Raw genomic sequence first — 8,104 nt, forward strand, 5'->3', positions numbered from 1 at the left:
TACATTTTTATTTATTCTCAATTATTTAAACTTTTTTTACATTTTTTATTTTTCAATTTTACTTTTTCAAAAGTTCAATAATTACAAATATACCTTTACCATGCATATGTCATGTTTTATCCATTCTTACACCCCACCTCCTCCATATCTGCCCTATTCTTCTTCTCTTTTTTTTTTTTTTTTTTTTTTTTTTTTTTTCTCTGTTTCTCTTTCCTCTGTTCTTCAACCTCCATAGCCCACGATTACCCAGTCGAAGCCCTTACCCACATTTTTTCTCAATCTCCCATCTATGCCACTATCTCCATTTTGTTCGATAATCTCTGTAAGTTCTTCCTCCCCCATTGTGTTCTCTTCTTCTATAAATGACCACCACTAGAAGTGGTTCGAAGTCCCCATCTCCAGCTAAAAAAAATTCTAAAAATTCAAAGAAACCTCCTAAAAATTCATATAAAGTTGATCTTAAGATGGGTTTGAAGCGCATTGCTAAGAAAGTAATGGGTGATGTTTCAGAGCCATCTGCTACTAAGAAAAGACCCATTCCAAATAAGGTCGAGTCTCGTAAGGCAAAGAGAGCGAAACCTTCGAAGTCTACAAAGGATGTAAATTTGGTTTGGTTGTTTTTCAATTTTTGTTTAGTTTTTTTCTAGTTGTTGTGTTTTTTCGTATTACATTTTGTGTTTTAAAATTTCCCCCCTTGTTGTTCTAGGTTATATCCGATTCTGATTTTGAGAACGAAATGCATGATGGGAGAGAAAAGCCTAAAGTTAAATCCAATGTATTATTACCTTGATTTTTATCATTTTATTGAGTTTGTTTTTACAGTAACTATTTTGTTTTTTTTTTGGTCAATGTTTTACTCGTTTATCATGACAGTTTTATGTATTCTGTCATTCTTTTTGTATTTCTTTTATGTATTTTTGTTGATGTTATTTTTGTGTTGTTATTGAGTTTTTTTTTAGTTGTTTTTATATTCATCTATTGCTGTAGTTTTTTCTTTGTTGTTTTCTGGTTGTTGTATGGTTGATTATGATGTCACGGTCCCTGTTCCTAGAAAAAATGTATCGTCTTGAACTGATCCAATTGTGTGCGCAGATAGTTGTTGCTTGGAAGTTGTTGCCGGGTTGTTTCCAGATTGCTGCAAATCTGCCTGTGCTGAGTTGTTGTCATCCCAATGCCCATTGCTCTGTACCAAAATTTGTAATGGTTCCGTATCCTGAAATAATGTAAATTATTTATTTGTTTCAATTTCAGAAGTTGCAAACAACTATTTCAATCTGGCAAAACAACTACTAAACAACTCTTTCTAACAACAACATTTGCAGATAACATTTTGATCTGGACGACTATTTTAATCTGTCAAATCAACTATTAAACAACTATTTTAAAGCATTCAGTAATTAATAAGAATAGATTCATCATTTCTCGTTTGCAGATCACAAACAACCATTATTTTACTGAAAAACAACTTATAAACAACTATTTGCAGATTAAAACTCTGTAGCATATAATTATATGCATTAATATTTGTTTTATGCAAACCGTTGTTGTTTTTTGTTCAAATTCACCAATATTTTATTATTATTATTTCAATTTATTCTAGTTTTCCTCAATTAATAACAAATTCTCATTTATGTAGAATAAAAGATTGGAAGATGTTCATGAAGAAATTGTATTACCTTCAATTATTTCTCTGATTCAATCATGGGTGAGTTTCAATGATTACAGATCTCCTTCTCTTCGATTCTTCTCCTCTGAACGCGTTGGGCTTTTGACTGAATGTTGTTTTTGAGTTTTTTTTTTTTTTTGTACAACAATGGAGGTTGGATAATTTTTTTTCCCTTTTTGTATTTGGATTTTCGGGATCTGAGTAGTTTTTCTTTGAGATCTACATCTTTTTAGATATGATTTTCCTAGTTTTGGAATGAAAATGGTTGAAAATGGTTGTTGGGGTTCTACAGCTGGGTCACGAAGAAGGAGGATCCCCTCTGTTTTTTTTTTGGCAGGTATTTTTGTAATAACAACTTTTAGTTTCTATTTTTGTTTATTTTCTCTATGTAGGTCATAAATGTAAATTTTTTCCATTTTCAGTTTATTATAGAAAAAATCCCTAAATTCTTTTATTATTTCCTTCAAAAAAAATTCTTTTATTATTATTAAAAAATTATATATGTTTCCTAATTTTTAGCAATAATAATAAATTTTTAGTTTTAATATTTTATTAAATAATTATGATAGCATTGATGCTACTGTATAGTATCTTCACAAATTTCTAGAATGACATTCTTTTCACTCCAATGATATAGCATCTCACTATTTTGCCACATCATCTATCCACCTAAGCAAGCATCCTCATTTTTTTTACCTGTTGTTACTGATATTTCGCAACACCAAAAAGTACAATTTAACTGGTAAAAGAGAGAATTATTTGAGAGATGACAAATGCGAGTATTCAACCTAGAATGGCGAGTACTCGAATAGGAATGCGAGAGTAAACAACAAAGCTGGAAAAATAAATGAGGCGGTGAATTATAGTGGTTCGATCGCATTTCGTTCGCAGTCCACTGTAGCAAGGGATTCGTAGGTGCATTTTCACGGTGGATCACCCCTTTATATACAAAGCAGGTGCCCAATCGGTTACATGAGGATCACATTTATTGTTAATCCATTATTTACACATTGAATTGCAATGACTAAACTCAAACAACGTTAACATTAATAAATGTATGACAGTTACTGAATTCATCAACGTATGCGTCTTTCGCATCTGCGAGTTGACCGTTCATGTTCCGTCTGTTGAGCTCGTAGGATCGCACATATGTTTGGAACGTCTGCGTCCTTAAGTAATCGCCCGTTGTAGACGTCGCATGTTGAAGCTGGTAACATCTGGACATGCGAACTTATATTGGTCTGTTAGGGCTGTTGGGTCGCTGGGACCAAAACTGCCTCATAGGGCATCGGTCTCCATACTCGTCGCGGAGGTATAGAGGGAGACACTCGCACATGTTCTGACATATGCGAGTTGGGTCTACCCCGCATGATGAGGATTATGGTTATGCGGTGTGAATTAGGTCGCACCCGCAATATCTCGCTGGTTTTATCCTGGGCGAGATCTAAACTTCGAGAAGTCTCTCACGGACATTTCAGCTTTCATTGGGAATCTGAATACACGTGTCCTTTTAAAGAGGAGTCTGGTCTCGAGTTTCTAGGTGAGAGAAATCTCACTATAACACATGCCCCTAGTTTCGCGACGTGACTAGAGCGGTCACTGAGGGAAACTATTGCTCGAGAGACAGGTGAAAGGTTGTCACGAGGAGGTGACCTTTTGGTTGTCCCATCGAGGGTTTCGAAAAATGACGGCTGTAATGATTAATTTTCATTATCTCTAGGATTCCACGTCACAAAACCCTTCGGTTTTCGTGTAGGCGTGGCCATAATTGGCCGTTAGATTGGGCGACCTTTAGGCATTCTGACTGCCACGTGTCACGATCCCAATTAATAAGGGATATGGGTATTTAAACGCTTTGATACGAATCAAATTTCCCATTTTTCCCTCTTTTCTTAACTTCCCTCCAGTGCATACACTTCAGACAAAATCCACTCCCAGATTTTCTGCCACTTTCCACAACATTTCCATTCTCAGAAGTGATCGAGAATAACCGCAGGAATCAAAACTAAAGGTTAGCTTCTAAATCACTGCATTTTCGCTTTCTGTTTTTGGAGAAAATGTGCTTTGTTTTCTGGGTTTGGATGTTTTTGAAAACTTTTAGGAGTGTAGGCCAGTGGGTATTTATGTGTTTTGGGTCAATGAAACTGGGTAATATTCATAGTGTAGGACCTGAAAACTGACATAACCGTATACAATTCATAGGCACTGATTCACGTCTCGAATGCTCGCGGACATTCGGATGAACAATTTGAATGTTCGCGGGTATTCGGTTGAACAACCTGAATAATCGCATATTTCCAAGACTTATTTCCGCTTAACTGTTAACTAGACCTTTTAGGATCTTTACATGTCGTGGGCTGAGTGGTGAGAGTATTAATTGCCATTCCAAATGGTGGGTGTGTCACAGTATTCTAATGGCTATATATGCGATTATATGTCCCTTGAGATACTGAGATACACCCAGCCATTTGTTGACGTGCGTTAATACTCGAATGATCGTACTCTTTGGTTGGTAGGTTGTCTCGAAACGGTGGGTGTCTCCCAGTAACTTCAGGGTTATGCTCGAAAATGCATACTCCTTGAGTCACTGTGATACGCCCAGCCGTTTCTGGAGGTATACTGCACAACCGAGGATGCGTGAATTACTCGCCCAAAGATAGTTACATTTCTTCTTGCATGCTGATAGGAGGGTCAGTGTTCGCATGGAGCCTGACTTTCTTGTCGAATGCGACTTTTATACTCTAATGCGGGTGAGATCACTTACCTTTATTTTTTCACACATCCATCACGCTGAAAAGATCTTCTATCTTTCAGATGAGCGATCTATCGGACAGCCAGCAGCTCGGCTCAGGAGGTCGCGCTTTTGACGGGGAGTCGTCACAAGAGAGAGACAGTTTTCTCCCTACGGACATCTCCGAAATGGAGGCTGCGGAGATAGAGTTAGGTCCGATGTCTTCTGTAGACATCGAGAGGATGGTACAGGAGCTCGGCCGAACACGGGACAATCGATATCCGAGATAGCGAATCCACAGTGTCAGCACGCGACTACCTCATCCATACGAGACACGCTCCCGACATCGAGGTCGAGGAGGTGGAGGAGGAATGGACTACTCCAGTCCGCGAATCAGGTGGGGAAGAAGAGGAAGCGGAAGGGAGTGGGACGGACTCGGTCGACGACTCCCAATTGAACGAACCTTTCTCATGCGAAGACCTAGTCTCGAGAGTCGTCAAATCTGACTTCACCACCTTCGTGAGGTTGAATTTATTGCGACTCGCGTTTCAAAGTCCCAAACCCTCTCAGAGAGCGCATCTTCCGTTCACCAACCCTGCGATCATCCCTACAGAGGACGTGGTCATCTCAATACCCATTCTTCGATGTGGTGTATCGGTCCCATTTCATCCTTTCGTCGCAGCCATTCTCAGACGTTATGACGTATCGCCTTTTCAGCTAACACCCAACAGTTATCGCACTGTTCTAGCCTTCTATGCGATGTACATGGAGTATGCCCATAGGGCTCCGTCAGTAGAGGAGTTTAGTTACTTCTATGACATAAAGAGCGTGTGTCTTCATAATGGCTTCTTTTGCTTTAGTAAATGGGCGACTTCTGAAATAAACGGTGTTGAGGGGATGGTCTCGAACATGGGCGACTGGAAGTCGAAATGGTTTTATGTTTTTAAGGTTCCTGGGATCAGGACCGACTTTAATCGCAGACCCAGTATGTCGCATATTTGTTGACTTAGATAAAATCTGTTACTTTATTTTTCGAGATCTTTTGCTAACTCATTTTTTTGTTGTCATCGCAGATAGACCAGCTCGACCAACGCTTGACGCGAATAAGAAGGGGGTAGCTGAAATTCTTGGGAGTCTTCCGGTACAAGATCGCGACTGGCGATTACTGTGTACGACTGCCAAATTGCGAGAACACAAACTGATCCCTGAGAACGCGAGTCTTCAACGGGAGCCAGTATATAAAGAACCTTCTGAGAAACAGCAGGAGCGGATAGATAAACGTCTTTCTAAGCAAACTCCTCGACAAACTTTAGGTAACTCGTCCTTTTGCTATAAATTGACGGGTAGGATTGTGATTTTTACTTATCTGTTCCTTGTGTTTGTAGACATGACTTTCTTGAAGTCTGCCCCTGTCCTGAAGATCAAGCAAAAGGGTGGAACACCGGCGACTTCGCCGGTCGTTGCCCAGAAGAGGAAGAGTGATGCGATGACTTCGCTTGCTGCAGATTCCTCCAAGAAGTTGGCTAAGACTACTCAGGACAAGGGGAAGAAAGTCGTCATCGACTCTCCTGTTCGTGCTCGCGACTTTCTGGCCATGCAGGAAAAATTCTTGGTGAGATTCCTTACGAGGATCTTGCTTCTCGTTCTGCGGGCGGCCGTGCAATCCATGGCTTTGTTCATGAAAGCCGCGGCTACTCCTTCGAAGGAAACTGATTCGCTGAAGAGGCAGAACGTCCATTTCCAAGAGAACATAAAGAAGCTGAAGCAGGAGGTGGCGAGGATGGAGGAGCTCAACAAGGCCAAGGAGAAGGAGCTCGAGGAAGTCAACAGGGCAAAAGTCCAGGTGGAGCTCGAGCTCAAGAAGTCGCAGGACACGGTCGCTGAGATGGCTCGCGACTTGGAGGCTGAGAAAGAGGGTGGGAAGAAACAGTACGATCAGGCTGTGTCTGACTACATTTACACTACTCTTTCCAAGGTCCCTGACTTCGACTTCTCGCTGCTTGGAGCTGAAGCTGCTGAAATGGCTGAAGCCTTTTGCGCGATGTCTCCTACCCAGACTCAAGGTAACCTTCCGGATGAAATCGAGGGAGTACAGGCTGAAGAGGTCGAGAATGAAGTCGTGAGCAAGATTGCAGACGAGGCTGCTCCTGATGAGACTACTCCCGTTGCTTGATTATTTTCTATCTTACTTTTTTTTTATCTGCGGTACACGGGTACTCGCATTTCTGTACTTAAAGAAATTTATCTTACTTTTGGACAAATTTCTATCCTCGCAGGGATAGCTTACATTTTAATATTTACGCAGTACACGGGTACTTGCGATTATATATATATATTTAACTTTGATCACAGCTTGGTGTGAATGCAATTATATATATATATGCGACTTTAATTACAGCTTGGTGTAATAAAGTAGGAAAAACTCGGTAAATTAAATTACTCGAAAAACTTAATAAGTGATTTTATTCAAGCAATCAGTAATACATGCGGGTACCATGCCCCTATACTTAGGAAGTATTTTGAACAAAAAATATCTAAGTATAAGTACTCGAATTGTCATAACTGAATAACGCGAATATTACTGATAATAAAATTTCAAGCTCTCGCTATTCCATGCTCGTGGAATCGCGGTTCCATCGAGTGTTGCGAGTCGATAAGTGGCATCACCAATTTGATCTGCGATTTTGTATGGTCCTTCCCAATTGTCTCCAAAGACTCCGTGAGCTGGGACTTTGGTATTTGGCATTACTTTTCTAAGGACCAAGTCTCCTACTCGCAGAGATTTTATCTTTACTTTCGAGTTAAAGTACCTTGCTGTTCGTTGTTGATAAGCCGCGTTTTGTAGTTGCGCTTTATCACGCTTTTCTTCTAAAAGATCAAGGCAAAACAACTGATTCTCGTTGTTCTGCGAGATATCGAAAGCATCTCTGCGCAAGGATCCTGCCCCAACTTCTACTGGTAACATGGCCTCGCACCCATAAGAAAGTGAAAAGGGTGTTTCGCCAGTTGTAGATCGAGGGGTTGTATTGTAAGACCATAGGACTTGCGGTAATTCATCTGGCCATGCCCCTTTGCGGTCTTCTAATTTTCCCTTTATGGTGTGCTTAATTATTTTGTTGACTGCTTCAGTCTGCCCATTGCTCTGCGGGTAAGCGACTGCAGAAAAGGCTTTTTTAATTCCTAAATCATCGCATAGCTGTCGCATCTCTTTACAGTCAAACTGTTTCCCATTATCTGAAATGAGCTTGTGCGGAATGCCAAAGCGACAGATGATGGAAGTGTAGACGAACTCGCGCAATTTCGTTGCTGTGATGGTCGCGAGTGCTTTCGCTTCAGCCCACTTTGTGAAATAGTCAACTGCGACTACAGCATATTTGACTCCGCCTTTTCCTTTGGGTAACTCGCCAATTAAATCAATTCCCCATATTGCAAAGGGCCAGGGACTCGTGATAAAATGGAGGTTACTCGGGGGCTGGTGCGTGTAAGTGGCTATTCGCTGGCATCTATCACACCTTTTTGCAAATGCGAGGGCATCTTGTCGCAATGTTGGCCAGTAATATCCTTGCCGCATAATTTTTAAGGCAAGGGAATTACCTCCAGTATGATTGCCACAAATTCCCTCGTGTACTTCACGCAGTATGTAACCGCAGTCTTCTCCACTGATACATTTGAGAAGTGGTTGACTAAAACTTCTGCGATACGTCTGG

At 40.6% G+C, this 8,104-nt stretch overlaps 1 long non-coding RNA gene across 1 annotated transcript; it reads right to left on the reverse strand.

Moving 5' to 3' along the window:
• Positions 1 to 916: 916 nt before the first annotated feature.
• On the reverse strand, positions 917 to 2,005 carry LOC133035596 (uncharacterized). The gene is made up of 2 exons (XR_009686740.1): positions 1,677 to 2,005; positions 917 to 1,213 (listed from the first exon to the last, which is right to left on the reverse strand). It is a non-coding gene; the product is annotated as an uncharacterized LOC133035596 (long non-coding RNA).
• Positions 2,006 to 8,104: the final 6,099 nt, after the last annotated feature.

Source organism: Cannabis sativa, chromosome 3, assembly GCF_029168945.1.
Source record: "Cannabis sativa cultivar Pink pepper isolate KNU-18-1 chromosome 3, ASM2916894v1, whole genome shotgun sequence".
Classification (NCBI taxonomy): Eukaryota; Viridiplantae; Streptophyta; class Magnoliopsida; order Rosales; family Cannabaceae; genus Cannabis; species Cannabis sativa.